This window comes from Lathamus discolor, chromosome 9, assembly GCF_037157495.1.
Source record: "Lathamus discolor isolate bLatDis1 chromosome 9, bLatDis1.hap1, whole genome shotgun sequence".
Classification (NCBI taxonomy): Eukaryota; Metazoa; Chordata; class Aves; order Psittaciformes; family Psittacidae; genus Lathamus; species Lathamus discolor.
The window spans coordinates 19,677,587-19,693,672 of record NC_088892.1 but is presented as its reverse complement, the minus strand read 5'-3'; positions in this window follow the sequence as shown (position 1 = coordinate 19,693,672).

Genomic DNA, 16,086 nt, shown 5'->3' with positions numbered 1-16,086 from the left:
TTCTTATTTTCTTTTCTTCCCCAAGCTTATTTTAATCAGTTTTATTCTCTTTCACTGATAATATAACTGGAAAGATATAAATAATACTGTTTTAAGAAGGAATTCAGCCTCTCAGTCTTTTTTAACAAGAAAATTTATCTGCTGTAGAAATAGCAAATATTTTAGTTCTTATCTAGGAAGTGACTTGAAATAAAAACAAAGCCAAATAACTAAAAGCTTGAGGTTCAACAAAATTACTGTGTTTGAAACAACCCCAATAGTCAGAAAACATTAATGCTATGATTATGGATTCAATTAAAGCAATATAATTAAACATAAAGCTGAATGTAATGTAGGAATAACAGAGTTTCTGATTTAGCATTCCAGAGAACCAGAGAGATGCAGAGTAGGAATAATACTCTTATTCGTTCTAAAAATCTTTGGCAGAGAGAAAGGGACACTCTTCACCTGTGGACTAGAAGATTGGTTCATTTTGCATGAGGGGATAAAGTTAAGGAACCTAAAATGTGAAAATGTAACATTTATAAAATTTTAATTTGATAAACTCCTTAGTTTATCTTTCTATGGCAGACTGATAAGAAAAATTAATGTAGTCCAGGAGAGTGCAGACCAATGAATTTGTTCTTGCAATGGGAAAATGAAACAGAGTTTGCTCATGAAGTATATGCCTACCCTAAGGCAAGTGGTAAGAATAATGATAAATTCTTTGGTCTGAGAATTTCATTAGAAAAAGAAGGTTGCATTTATCTGAAGAGTACATAAGGAAAGAAAAAGCATGAAAACTTTTATATTCATAGCAAATGAACAGGAGGGCCTCATGGCCAGAAGAATATGCAAGAATAACTTGGATTTAAGATTAAGAACTTCCAGAAATTTAGTTAATATTTATAAATTAAATTTCAGGGATTCTGAAATAGCAATGAATTTAATGTTAAATTTAATATTAATGAAAGCAACACTAAAATGGAAATATCAAAAGCACTTTAGCCATAAATTTCAAATTGGTAGATGTTAGGTCACAGAGAAAAAAGGAAGAAATGAAATTAAATTAAATTAAATCAAATCAAACTATGTCTGCAGAAGTATAGGAATCCAGGTTATTGTGGCTTTCCAAACAAGAAACCTGTATAGATATGCTCAGCAGAAATACTTTCATGTCCCTCTATAGGAAGCTCTATTTGTTAACGCTAATTTTGAACAACTGGTTTAAACTGATCTTCCTAAAATCTCCAAGTTTTTTAAATAAAAATTAAACTGAACAATTCGTTGATTCTTAAAAAAATCTGTTTACTATTATGCAATAATAATGCTCTATAACACATAGTCTTCATCAGTGCACTACATATGATACTTGTTGCTTAGAACGGTGGGGTTTTTTTGTCCCAGTTAGTTTCATTTGTATAGTTCCCAACATGCAGCAGTAAAACATTCTCAACAGAAGTTACATTGGTTTAAACATTGCAATGGAAGTTTATTATGTCTTATTGCTTATACTAAAGCCGGCATCAGAGTTTCATAAAAATGAGAAATTAGTGTTATTTAGTTTACATTATGTCACCTATTTAGTCTGGGATTTATTTAAGCTGTTACCTATTTAAGCACACATTATCTAAACTGGTGACTGACACCTTAAAAGGTTGGAGAAGCTCTATTCACTTGCAGAAAATTGATTCATTTATATGATTTGTAAGTTAGAAAAATTATTGCTCTAACAATGATCTGATAATATCATCCTATAACACCCATCACTGTTTAGTCACTATCACACTTACATTTTTTATATCATGCTTATATATACTTATATTTTAAGTATTTCTAATATATTAAAGTATAATAATTATATATGTATATAATTATACATATATATAACATATAATAGAAAGTAATTCCATTATGTCAACCATAATATTAATGTAATTTATTAAGTGAATAAACTATATGCTAAAATTGGTTGTAAATAAAATATATTTTCCTTTTCCTTGCACTCATGTATTTACAGGTTTAGAACATCCACCTGGTCTCAGGCCTGTGCTTAATTAAGAAGTACAAATATAACCAAGGGGATTCTATTCAGCTGCAAATATCTCCTGGGGAAAAAAAATAAATAAATGAAGGAATGAAACTATTTGGTAGAACCAGGAAACCGGTCTCTCAATGTACAGATGTAGAAACTGCAGAAGTCAGTTATTTCTCCGTAGTGAAACTTGAAAAGTATTAACAAACAGTGTTTGAATTTGCATCCAGATACTCAGTCCTAAGAAACATTAGAATTATTTGATCAAGGAATATAAATAGTACTACACTATTTACATGACCAAACAACAAGAGACAAAATCTCAGTTTTATAGTTGAATCTCGGTTCTATAGTAGAATGTTCTGTATTCCACTTTTATCATAATGGATGTGATTACTTATAGAAGATTATATGCTTCTAATTTCATTATCCAATTTTTTCCCTTACGGTAAAATTCTTTAACATCATCTCAACAGAAAGAAGGCTGAGTAAATTCTAATTTTGTTACCAGAAGCCTTCTGGAAGAGTCTGATTTCAACAACCCAGTCTTCAGTATTCTGGACTGGACATTCCCTCAGCAGCACACCAGCAATGGAAAACATCTGCATTCTGCCTTCAGGAATATGTTAGCACTTGAACTATCTTCAAAATATTATCTCTGAAATACAAAATGCAAACTGTTTTCTAGGGTATGTGCTGACATCTCTGGAGCTAAAGTAATAGGAAAAAGAGAGCCAAACCAGGTATGTATTTTCTTATGTCCCTTGCTCCCTCCATCAGGCAGAAATCCTGATTATTCTCTTACTCTGTACAGTTTTAATGACCCACAAAAGCTTCATAGTTTATTAGTAGGTTCAAGCAGCTAAATTTTTACATATGTAAATGCTGCAGAAAGACCGATGTGAAGATGTTCTCTTGCTAAGGCAAACTGTAACATAACTTTCCAAAGTAAATGGAAGCTGCCACCATCTTTGTAGTGCTTAGTCTCAGTATCCATACGAAGCAAACCATGTTTGTCTTTAAACCACTTATTAGGACAAAGGCAGTCTAAGGTACAGGGAAACAGAAAGGACCCTTTTAGCTGTAAATATGTCCTAGAAGAAAAAACAAAGGGGAAGGTCTGATTTGGCTTTACGGCTACAAAGTTTTGAAAGGATCTAGTTTTCATCTATGTGAAGCACTTTCTTATGCTTTAGTTGTGTTTATGCTACCCTAAGCTGATGCTGTCTAGGTCTGCATTTTCTAATTGGCCTCTCTTTTGCTTGTGTTTGTCTTAGGGGCAGGAGGTTACACTAAACTTCCTCAAACATCCTTGTTATACTAGTGATTACTGTATCTTGCTCAACAGTTCAGTTTTAAGTGCAGCTTTCTAGCACGGAGATTGATAGTATTCAGTTTGGTACAGCAAAAGATCTAATTGAATTCAAATGAACAACACACAAAGAAGGGTCAGAACCATTCAATTCCCAGTGCATCCGTCCTTTCTTGCTGATTAAGAAATCAAACTATTCCAAGCCACAGCCTTCACATGATAAACAATCCAAACCCTCAAAACCAAAGACAATTTATGACAGAAAACATTAGAACTAAGTGCAATCCATGTCCTTACAAATACTAGGTTTCCTTTCTGTAAATATATGAAATTAATATCTAACTAAATATCTAACTATCTTAGCCTAAAGCACAAAAAAGGTGGAAAAGAGGTATGTCCTCTGCCTTGGAGCTTTCCCTGGAGTGACTTCTAAAGTGGTTTCTATACTCTTAACAGGAAAAGAGGGTGAGGGGGTGGGAATAGCTGATATAAAGGCAGAATTAACAAAATAAACACCAGTTGAAAGGCATTTTCAATTTTGTAAATATTCTGCAAACCCAGCAAAATGATTGTATTTAAAATAAAGGCATGAGGACTCAGAACTGAGGGGAACAGCAGATTTACCTCTAAACATGAACACTGCTCTGTCACAGTGGAACTGCTTAAACGCCATTGGATGGGGTTTGCACAGCAAGGTTTTGGTAGCAGGGGGGCTGCAGGGGTGGATTCTGTGAAAGGCTTCTAGAAGCAGCAGCTTGTGAAGAACTGCAACCTGTGGGAAGGACTCGCGTTGAACTCTGTGGAAGCCTGTGTCCTGTGGGAGGGACCCCGCACTGGCTGAGGGGAAGAGTGTGAGGAGTCCTCCCATGAAGGGGAAGGAGCAACATGTGATGAACTGTCCAGAGCCCCCATTCCCTGTCCCCCTGAAGAGGGGAGGTAGAGAATTTGGGACTGAAGTTAAGTCCAGGAATTAGGGAGGGGTGGAGGGAAGGTGTTTAAAGATTTGGTTTTATTTCTCATTATCCTACTCTGATTTGATTGGTAACAAATTAATTGCCCAAGTCAGTTCTGGTTCGCACGTGACAGTAATTTGTGAGTGATCTCTCCCTGTCCTTATCTTGACCCACGTTACATGGTGTTATCTCTCCCCTGTCCAAGCTGAGGAGAGGGATGGCAGAGTGACTTTGGTGGGCACCTGGTGTCCAGCCAGGATCAATCCACTACAGCCATGCTTTTGATCTTGTTTGATTATTTTTCAGGTTGTAAAATAATGATTTGAAAATAGAAGAGCGAGCAGCTTGCATGTGGTAGGGAAATACAGTGATTTCAGTCTGCTATGAGCAAACCTCAGTATGACCTGCTGGATGCAGAGAGAAAAATAGAAAAAGTCGTATTAGCACAAAACCTTCTTTTATTCCCTCTGGGAACAAAGTTTTCTAAACTTACATACTACAAAACAGAAATCATGCCAAGTAAGGTCATTTACTCAGGTTAGACTCAAACAGTTCTCATCCAAAGAAGCACACACATATACACCTAACTGCTGAATATCAAAGTGCCCAGAAGAGTGTCAGGAGGGGACAAAAATGAATGTCTCCTCTAAGAGTGCCTGTAGTGAGAAGCTGTGCAAATTTCAGAGACAAATAAAAACTCTTTTGAGATGGTGAGGCTTCTAACAACACAAATCCAATCCAAAATTCAGACTTACTATTCCAAGACAGTGGAAAATACATCTATTGCCGGAAGAAATACTGTGAAGAGCTGTTCTGCGCATCCAATGACTATCAAAGTCCCATGGAGAAGAACTGATTGAACCAGAAACATTTCCCCATTTAGATCAAAGCTAAAAGCAGTAGTAAAAAAATAAACCACAAACAAACCTGCCCACACACACCTAAAGCAACGGACAACATAGCACCAGAACTGCTAAAAGCATCAAATAAAAATCAATCCATGTTTTCCACACAATCTCTAAGAGTCTGGAGTCTTTGGCTACAAAAGGCTTCTATGACATCTATGACAGTAAAAAACTGCACAGGGCAGAATTCTGCAGTTCTGTCCAAAACACGCACTGAAGTTAGAGTTTGTACCTGATGAACAAACAGGGAAAAGATCTCCATTACCAGATGAGTTCATTTAGATTCTTTTTTTTTTTTTTTTTTTTTTTTTTTGTGATGTACCTTTAATTAAAAAGGGTTTTCTTCAATGAATTTGAAGATGGCCTGTGCAGGAGCAAGACTGGTTTGGACTTGCATCAAATGCAGATTTAGCTGCTTCCTCCTATCTTTGGGGACTGTGAAATGTTAAACTAGTCTGAAATTTCTTTAGAAGTCCTTCAGCGTATTTTGGTAACATTATTAATAGAGTGTCTCTAATTACTGGGTGCTTTCAGTGTAATTATGAAAATGTTCCTGGTACACAGTATTCATTTCTTCCAGTACTTCTGAGTTGGTGCACTGATGTATAACACATTTTAATGCTACCCACAAATGCAACCAGGAATGGGCTGAAAACCTATATGTTTCCCAGAGAAAAAGCAGATCAGTGAAGAGGTTTAGCTGCATGCTTTCACCAGCTTAAAAAATCAAATCAAAGCCACTCTATGCAACTGTTGTGTTTATTTGTACAGCTGTCTCCATTTAACTTTCCTAACCTTCCCAGTGCCTGCTGTTGGAAGATGTGGCAAAGGTTCATCTATGTTTAATCATAAGTAGACTCTAGCACTTGTACAATACTGTACGAGTTCCTGTAGAGACTTGGGAAATACATTATGAATATGATACAAATATAAATACCTGGGTTTAGGATAGTTTTTCCCTCTAGCTCTTATCTAAAGCTTTATGATTTCTTATTCCCAGAGGCAAAATAACCTACCCGCGACACTTGGCATGTTTCCGAGAAAGCCACCATCAAACCCTTAAAGAAGTTGTTTACTTACACCCTGAGTTTGGCACTGAAAGAATAGTCAAGCTTGTAATTGTTTATTCCGTTTTAGGAAGAGAAGACAGTGGCAATGCACCCCAGCCTTAATGAATAACTCAGATAAGACTTCTGCCGCAACCGCCATGGGAATTTTTACCCTTTCCATGCACAAAAGGAAAAGGTCTTTTTTTCATTTCAGATTAGAAAGAAAAGAAACATAGAAAGATACATATTTCTATCGAAGGAAGCCATATATTAGTCTCTATTACAAGCATCAGAAATGGACTCCTGACCCTAATTCTAGAGAAATCAGAAAAAAAGGAAAAAAAATTTACTTTGTATATTTATACAGGTAAATGAGTCACAAAAGTAGATTTTTAAACACACAGTATGCAGCTGGGTACCAAACAATGATCACTGGGATATCAGCCATTCACTTGGACTGTGCAGACCCTCATATTCAAAAAACCAGGTGAGCAATTTGACACATGCCCCCTCGTACTTGTCTATATCTGAGCAAACTTGCAAGATAGTTACTCCCGAATCATGTACTAAATGCAAGACAGTGACAGAATGATTTAACGGAGTGTTTTAAGGAAGAACCTGACTTCTCAGTAAGTTGTGCGACTACATTATTGCTCTCAGGATTATTATCAGATCTAAGCAAATATGACAGAAGAAGTTCTGCAATCGCTTCTCTCCGGCAGTATTTACACAATTTTAAGACTCAGTTTTCTTTAACATTTGGCTGAGCAACCTCTATGGAACAGTCACACCCTCAGAAATAACTGCATTACCATGACTTCACAAGTCGTGACCTATCAAACAACTAATAATACAGATACTGAGTAACAATTAGAAATCAAAATCCATTTATTTGAACCATCTTCATGGAGACTTAAGCTAAGAGTTTTACTTTGCAGCCACAGGCAATGTGGTCTATTAGAGTTACTCAGGATAATCATGCATTTAAGTCCAGGAGCATGGCAGCTTTCCGCTGCATGCTGATGTAACTGCTAGAATGAAATCATGTTGGAACATTAACATGGGATGTTTTATATAAAAGCTTCACATATTGCACAAGATATAGCTAGAGACATCATACAAAAAGGGATGACTGGGAGCTGTGTCTAATGGACTCTTATTTTACTCTCTGTACTAATATATTTGCTAAATAAAGTATTCAGCTGGCATCTGAGAGCCTCTGCCACATTGAAAAGTACTAAGAAGGTTATGTCCATCCAATGTACCTTGGCAGATGTTGGGCAATAAATCAGACTGTTATAACTAGCAGTCCTTAGGCCATATGGGGCAGAGCTGCCCTGCTGTGTACAGCGGAGCCTTAGTCCCTCAGTGCTCCCTGTCTGGATGAAAGCTCTAGGTCAAGAAGAAAGACTTGTCCACCACTCTGGGACACGAGCAGGAGGGAGAGGGCAAGTGCTCCAGCCAGTCCCCCTGGTGGGAATGGCCAAAGGGCTGGGTATTGTGCATATTCACTGCAAGTGCCTGCTGCTAGAAAAACACCCCTGAATCAGAACAGAATAGCAAGGCAGGCTGCCATGGTAGCAGCTGAGAACTTTGAACATAATAATAATACTACTACTTACCATTTTTCACAGAACTCCAGAAAAAGTAATAGATTTAGTGAGAAAAAAAAAATATAGCCTAAACTTTGCTTTGCTTAACAGTTCTGCTTGTGTGACCTCTGATTAACCCAGCTGACTCTTTTTGTCCCCATATAGAGGCACAGCGGTACAGATTCCCCTCTGGTCTGAAGACTATCTGAGATTTTAGAGAACCACTTTTAGCCCAACCCACAAATCAATTGTTACGATCTCTAAAAACAAGAATACCTCCTTATCTTCGGAAGAGTTTAATTAGTAGGCAATGCTACATTTTAAAAAGAGAATATATAATTAATAACTCCAGCAAAGGTGAACAAAGAAGAAAGAGACAGTAGTCTTTGCACATCCTTAAAAGCATTTAACACGCCATTTATCTAAAATTAACTATCAAATTGTGTAGGAATAAGTGAGAAAAAAGCTCAAATGATATCACTGACTGTATTTTTATTCTCAGTCTCTCAATGAAAGATGGTTTCACTGCCTGTCTATGGCTTCTTGTTGGGTTTGAATTAGGTTTTTTAATTAAGAGCTAAATTGTTAAGAGCTAAACTGTCATGACTAAGAGATACATTTGTCAAGGATTCTTTTTTTGCCATTCCTAAGTATGTTGACAAAGAACAAATCATAATACATAATATCATTAATACATAAAAGATTTATAAATTTGAGATGCCTTTCCCAGAGAAGGTATTTCGAGGGAGAAGGTACGGAAGATGGATTGTTTTCCCCTTAATGAATATTCCAGATGTTCAAAGATTCCAGATTTAGAAAAGATTCTGTAGAACTTTACAAGATGCCTTTCGGGCTACCAGCAAAGGACATATTCACAGCGAGGACAAGAAAACAAACATTAGGTTGACTTCCTAGCTTTACTGTGTCACATCCCTTGTATATAATTGTGGGAATACTTCAGCAACAATTCTCTAATTTTTTAAGCAATTTGCTAGTGGAATAAATATGCAAACAGAGTTTCTTCACATTGTTTTGAACAAAGACCCCGAGGCTCTTTGTTCTTGGTATGGATTGACAGAATATAACCCAGAAAGGAGAAATCGAACAGAAAAAATATGGTTAGGTCTGGCATTTAAAGTGGCATACTGGTTGTGAGGGCTTGAACAGAGCAAATCTGCTTATCTCATTCGTGTTCTAATGATAGAAGAAAGGGCTAGATATAAGATACACTTAATCTGGAAAACAAGCCAAATTGTACCTGATTTACTTCTTAGAACAGAGTGAAGAACTTACTGAGCTCCCCAAGAAACTAATTATTTTGGGCTTTTTCGTTCTAAGACACCTGCAAACAGTTCTGTGTTAGGTACAGTGAAGATTTCAGCTTAGGAGCAGCATTCAGACTCGTAAAGATTGCCTATGGATAGTCGCTGATGACTTCATACCAAGGACACTTTTGTTGGCAAGAGGCATCTGATACAGATTTCAGAATTTTTAGTAATAGGCTGAAAACAGCAATGTTATCAGTATTCCTATTTCTGTGTTTCAAAGAGCAGGTTTCATTGTCTCTGCCTGTCAACAAGGCAAGCAAAGTAGTTTTAAAAACCCTCGGGGGAACGTTTAGGAAATTTGCAACCCAGCCAGTCTGAAATCATGCAATTAATTTGCTCTGGGTTATTTATGCATGCAACGTTAAAACCAAACTTACCAAAACTTTGTGATTTGGTAAGTTTAAAAAGACTTTTATTCCGATCGTTTTTTGCCAATTCTGATTCAGTTATGGGACAAAGACTGAAGAGGCATAAACACACATCTCTCACACTACATTAAAAAGCCCCACAACCAACCAAACAAAACAAATTCTAACCACCATCTTTCATTCCACTCATGAAATTTGCTATTATCCCTAATGTGTGCCTTTACACTCCATTAGTCTACTGCTTAAACAGATTTATTTATTGTGTGTAATGTTTAATATTTTGATCTAGATTTTGCAATTCAAGTCACAAATGATATGAAATCAACATTGGGGGTACAACCCCACATTTTTACTGAAATGGCAGCTTCAAATGTGGAAGTTGCCCCTATTCTATTTCAGCAATACTGCATTAATGGAGGGCTTGCTTTACATAAGGTGAACTTGCACGTTTTAAGATAAAATAATGTTAAAGCTCAGATTTAATTATTTAAAAAAGTTGGAAGTAAAATCTACTTTGAAATAATTAATAGAATGATTTAATAGCTAAATCCTACTGGTTTAGCCTGGATAACTATTAATAATTTAGTTTATGTACAGATCTATTAAGACACTTCATAATTAGAGAATTACAGAGAGAAAAGCTGGAGTGAGTCCAGTCTCTTTTTGAAATGTAGTTTTTTGCACATATCTGCCTTTGTTTCTCTGTCTCCACTTTTCTATTTCTTTCATTTTATTTGTGCCCTGCCTTCCAAATTTCTTTTTTCTTAAGTTTGCCGGGTTTTGCCCCAGCCCTTCCTTCACAGGTATATCGAGTTCAACTGCAGGGCACAACTATACTATTCCTTAGTGTCTCCATTAGCAGCAACGTGCCCAGAGGGAAAAGGAGATAGCAAAAAGTAACTTCTTCAGGCTAAGTCAATCATTGGCAGAAACACTTTGGCCTAAAGTTCTATCATAATTAAAGATCTATCATAATTAAAGATCTGTCACCATTTATCCACATTCTAATTCTAACCCAGTGTTAATAAATTAAATTAATTTTTGCAGTCAGGTCATTTTCACAGCAGCATTTCCCCACTCACCTGAAACACGGTGCTGTGATTCTCAGGCAGTACCACTACCTCTCTCTGTATATGACTTAAATAAATCTCTTGGACTTTGGAAAGCTGCTTCCACCCCTCAAGCACAAACAGAGAAAGTATTTTCAATACCCACAAAACAAGACAATGAAGTTTAAAAAGCATCGACAATGTAAAACGAAAAAAATAAACCAAAACCAAAACCACCCTCCAAGGAACTGATCAAGAACAAAATTAAGCAGATTTAAACTATTGATATCTTCTTTCTGAAAGATTAATTTTAGAACTTGCTCTCTTAAAAGAGCCAGAATCGCTGGTATTCCAGAGGCCTCAACTACAAGTATTTGGTCAGGCAAACTGGAAATACTCATATATATATATATATAAATATTTTTTACAAGTTAATTATTTTCATCTATATAAATATATATAAATAAATGTCTATAGGGGAAAGGAAGGGGACCTATGGGGAAAATGAGGGAGGAGAGAGAGATCATTTCCATGTCAAGAAGCCATTACACAGGTATGTAATGGCGTAATGAAAAATCACATATAACAAACAAGATAATTTTCCTCTTTTCCCTTCTTCAGTATTTTATTTAGTCCTTTATTAAATCCTTTTTGCTAGTCTACAACTTCAGCAACATACCACCACACGTAAGAGAGTTCTGTTACTATGCCAATACTGAATACCACAAGGGCATTTAAATTGCGAGTTCCAAAACCACATAAATTCCATTTGAGCCACAATTTACTCTACCTGGCATTCTTATGTCGATATACTATTGATAAAATCCATAAAGGCAATCCTAAGATTCATTTTGGGGTCTGTCCAGCTCAGTTTGTGAACAGCACTGGTGCTCAACTTCCTGTATTTATGTGAGTTTTGGGGCAGAGGGAGACATTTTAATTTTTCAGGGAATACTATCAAAGTTTGCTGTGCTAGAAATAAAACACACAAGATAATAACATTAACTAGAGTTGCAAATTCTTTCTTGATACATCACTGGAGATAGTTTATTTTACTTTATCACGAAGTTAAATGAGTTCAAAACCTCAATCTAGTAGTCAAAAAAGCAGACTTTTAAAGCTGGATTTAGAATCAGAACAAAACATATGCCAACTGAAACCTAAAAAGTTAAGCTAAAAGTCTTCTTTTTGTCTGCTTGGTCTTTTTTCTCCCATTTTTTCTTATTTCTAACCTTACTACAGCATCGGTGTCAATTCAGTAGATAATATTGATTTGAAATTTTCCTCAAAGAAAACAACAAACTTTAATTGATTGTTTAAAAGCAGATTCAGGTACTTGGAAGAAAGGTGTTAGAGAAGACAGAAGCACACGAGAAATCCAGTTTAGGATTTCATCAAACCATTCAGGAAATGCACAAGTCTGACACTTCTTTCATCACCTGCAGTGAACTCACTGGAGTTACAGAAGTGAAGATTTTCATCCCCTTTTACATATTTGATACTAACAGATTACACTCAGTCTTTAGCCTAGTAACCTAAGTAAAATCCCTCACCAAACCTCAAAATTCCTAAAAAAACCGGAAATAATTTCCTGTTGTTAGCCTGACCTGCACTTTTTCCCCCCATGTATGTCCTCTGAACTGAAAGCTTTAATAGAAACACCTATTTCTGAAATGGAACAGCCTTAGAATATCATTCTATAGAGCTTATCTTTCCCATTACCACTTTAATAAGATTATCTGCAAATTCTGACAGTGAGGTTTTTCCCCTCTAATATTTTAACCCCTTTTAAATGGCAAGTGGGCTAAAAGCAGATGCATTCCAGATCTCAGCTGACCCTCTCCTCCCAGACTCTTAATTTAAAGTTATTTTTTGCCACATTAAAATCCATATGATGTGAGTCACATGGATGTAACAGAATGCTTCTATCCACACACACATGTATTTATGGGATCAGAATGTTTACTGCTCTTTTTGATGGATTTATGAGAACCACATGAAGCAGGAGTCCCATTGTTAAGGGCATGGGAGTGCAAAAAGACCTTGATAGTTCTCTAATTACAAAACAACTTTCAAAATACAATGATATAAACAGTCCCATTGGGAACAATGTTCTGGTGGAGGATTCACCAAACTGTGTAACAGTACCTTCCCCCTCCCACCCTAATCTTCCTCAACATGAGTATGGGAATCTGCATGATACTCATTTTATTTCTGGTTTTACAGAGTTTCTATAGGAACAGCAGTAACAATCTGGCATTCAGTTAAAACTCTACAATTAGAAGAAAGACACAAATCACTTCTTGCTTCGCTCAAGTAGATTTTTACAGTATACACACTACACAAATAATGACATATTGCCCAACATTCCTCATTACAGCGTCTTTTGCATTAATTAAATCTTTATGCACGCAAACCAAAATATTTTGTGTCAGAATTAAAATAAAAAAAATCGCTAAAATACCTAAGAACAGCTCCCAAACTCAACATCCACCACCAAAACAACATCCTGCAGGTGTCTTTTAACATTTGTAGGTTGCTCATGCTTTGAAAAGAAATTTGCATTAATCCTGTCCTTTACATCATGGAAATAATGGAAATCAATCAAAAATGGACCAAGTTATAAATAATGTGAAAATGATTGGTTGGATTCATTTGAAAAAGTTTTAACAGACCTGTGCAATTTATAAAGAACTCTAACTACGCATGTCATTTCATTGAAGATCTGATTTTTGCTGAGCATGGTAGAGCCAGAACCTTCCCTGTATTGCTAAAGGCTTGTCCAGGTTGATGGTGAAGTAAACTTTCTCACTTGTGTTCTCAACATTGCCCAACTGTTTCCCAGGACTCAAATGAGGAAGCTGCCTAATTTAAATGCTAAGTGAATGGAAAACTAAGTAGATGAGAACAAGGTTCCTAGGGAGCCTATGGATTCTCCAAGATGAAAAGCACACTTAGAAGCTAGGAGACACAGACTGACAATATGCATTATTTCTCAACAGCAATATTTGTCCATGCTCAGAAATGTATACGATTCTCTGCTGGAAGAGATCTTTTAGAACTGAGTACTGTCCCTTCTGTCATTTTTTGTATAAGGCAGACCTAATCTAGAGTTGAATTAGTTGTTCATTTGTCTCTGATTTCCATTTCATTTATGGAAGTTGGAAGACATAGTAAATGATATAGAGTACTGTGGGGGAAAAACTATCCCTTGGTCTAGCACTTCAGAATGGCTTTGGGAAACTGCATTCTATGCGACTTTTTAAAGCACATTTCTTCATAGGAAATCAGTAGCTCTATGGTGTTGGGTTTTTTCCCCAGGCTCTTGACTGTGTTTCTGGTTTCTGTGAAAACTCAAAGCATTGATTTAAATATAAAAAATTCAAGTTTTCTGAAATTAGCAAAGACTTTTGACCTCCATGTCTTTGTTTTTCACTTTCTTATCTGTGAAATGGAAATAGTACCCTTCCATCTCACAAGAGCATTATGAAAGCACAAAAATCAAATTAATGTCTGAAAAACACCCATACATTGTATTGATGAGAACTACACAATAGACAATGAAGTGATTAACAGCTCCTTCCTCAGATCAAAGCCCAAGTGGTATCCAGTAAGCCAGCCAGATGAACAGCAATTAACAATAAAGATTAAAGGAAATACTGAACCTCTGTTCAGTGGGTGAATTAAATTATCTTGGTGAACAAGACAAAGCACAGAGTGTATGTTAAAGATAGCATATGTTTGTGCAATTGCACTGTATCAGAATCCACTCGCACAAGGAAGCCTAAAAAACATTGTACTGGCAACATTAATTTTGCTATGGAGTAGGTCTTAAGTGCTTACCTTTGCCATCCTTAATTATGTATTGCCTTTTTTCTTTTTTCTGGGCATATTTAGTCCAAAATTACAATCACCTTCAGTAATCACCCCCCATTTTTTCTGTATGCTATTCGACAACTGTGATCTTCTCAAAGTTGTTCCATTTGTATTCTCTCTCAGAACAAAACCAGCAGTATGCAATTCCAGCTTCATTACCTAACGCACTGCAAGTAGTTTCCTCTCACATCACATTTTGTTTCTGGAGGCCCTGCACATGTGCACAGAGCAGCAGAAACAATTGATTAACGGGGTGATAGTTCCTAACAAGATATAATCAGGAAGAGATACTGTAACAACGAGACACTGCCTTCCACCCAGCAACTGCAATGTCACGCTGAAGAACAAGGCAGCATGCAATAAAGCTGGGAATTTCTTTGGAAAACATGTACTCCACTATATGAACTATGCTGATAGAACAAAGGGTTCTGTATCTGAACAGTAATGTCCTCATGAACATGCTCATAACACTCTCACACAAAAAAACAACACACGTTAAATAGGCAAATCAAGTTCATGATGCATAACACCACTTAAATCCTCACTATGCCCTAGTTGTCCAGAACTTACCTAGGAAACACATATCATCTGTCACCTCACACTTACAGAGAGCTGTTTATTTTATACAAAATTAAAGAAGCAAGGGAAAGAAAATGTGTTATTATGTTTCCTCTCCTTTAGTACCCGAGCTACCTCACCCTGCTCCAGTGCTAAACTATTCACAGCTTTTATCAGCAGTACATGATGACGGCTTCCTATAGGTTTGGTTTTCTGTATACCACTCTGTAAAAGTACAGTATACAGCAAAACCACTCCCTTTAACCCTCAGCCTGCCTGCATCCTGTGCTAAGGAAGGGAGATTTATAGAAACAGTGTAGAAGAGACCCTGAGCCACGTGAGCATTTGGGGATTTTGGTACATTGGAGAGTTTGGGGTATTTTTGTTTGTCTACTTTTTTTCCTCAACAGTTCAGTTAAAATGTTTATTCTTAGATAAAATATTAATATAATTTTACTTTCTCTGAAAAGCATCAAGATTTTAATCATAACGTTATGAAAGCATAGGAGCTATCTTTTAAAATTAATGCCCTAAAGTGCAGTTCATTCTTCTTTAGCACATCACAAGGAAAGTTTGCCACGAAGCATGTAACTTGCTGAGGAATAAAACCTTCCTCAGTGTTACCACATCTATTCATGCTGTGTTCTGAAAACATTTTTTCCCTGGTCCATACAAACTACAAACCATCCACATTAAGTGTGTGGTATTTCACAGTACCATCAACAGAGTGGTGGATAACTTGGTTAAGAAGGATTCAAATAGCTGTAGTCATAATACCCAAGAAGATGGTTAGATGCACAGATCATGGGTTCCAACAACATCAAACTGTAGCAGGAGGTACACGCTAGAGGCAAACTTAAGCTGTTAGGTAGGAGACATTCCTGTTGCCATGAGCATGTCCAAACATAGAAGCAGAGGGGTAGATTGTACGTGACCAAAAAGAAAGCACAGATAAGATGGGGCAGCACTGTGGACATATAAGGGATCTGTACAGAAGAACCTGGGTTCATACAAACCCAATCAGGGCAAAGCTTCTGGTACTTTAAACTGCAGATGAAGAAGGAGATAGCAATTGCACTGAG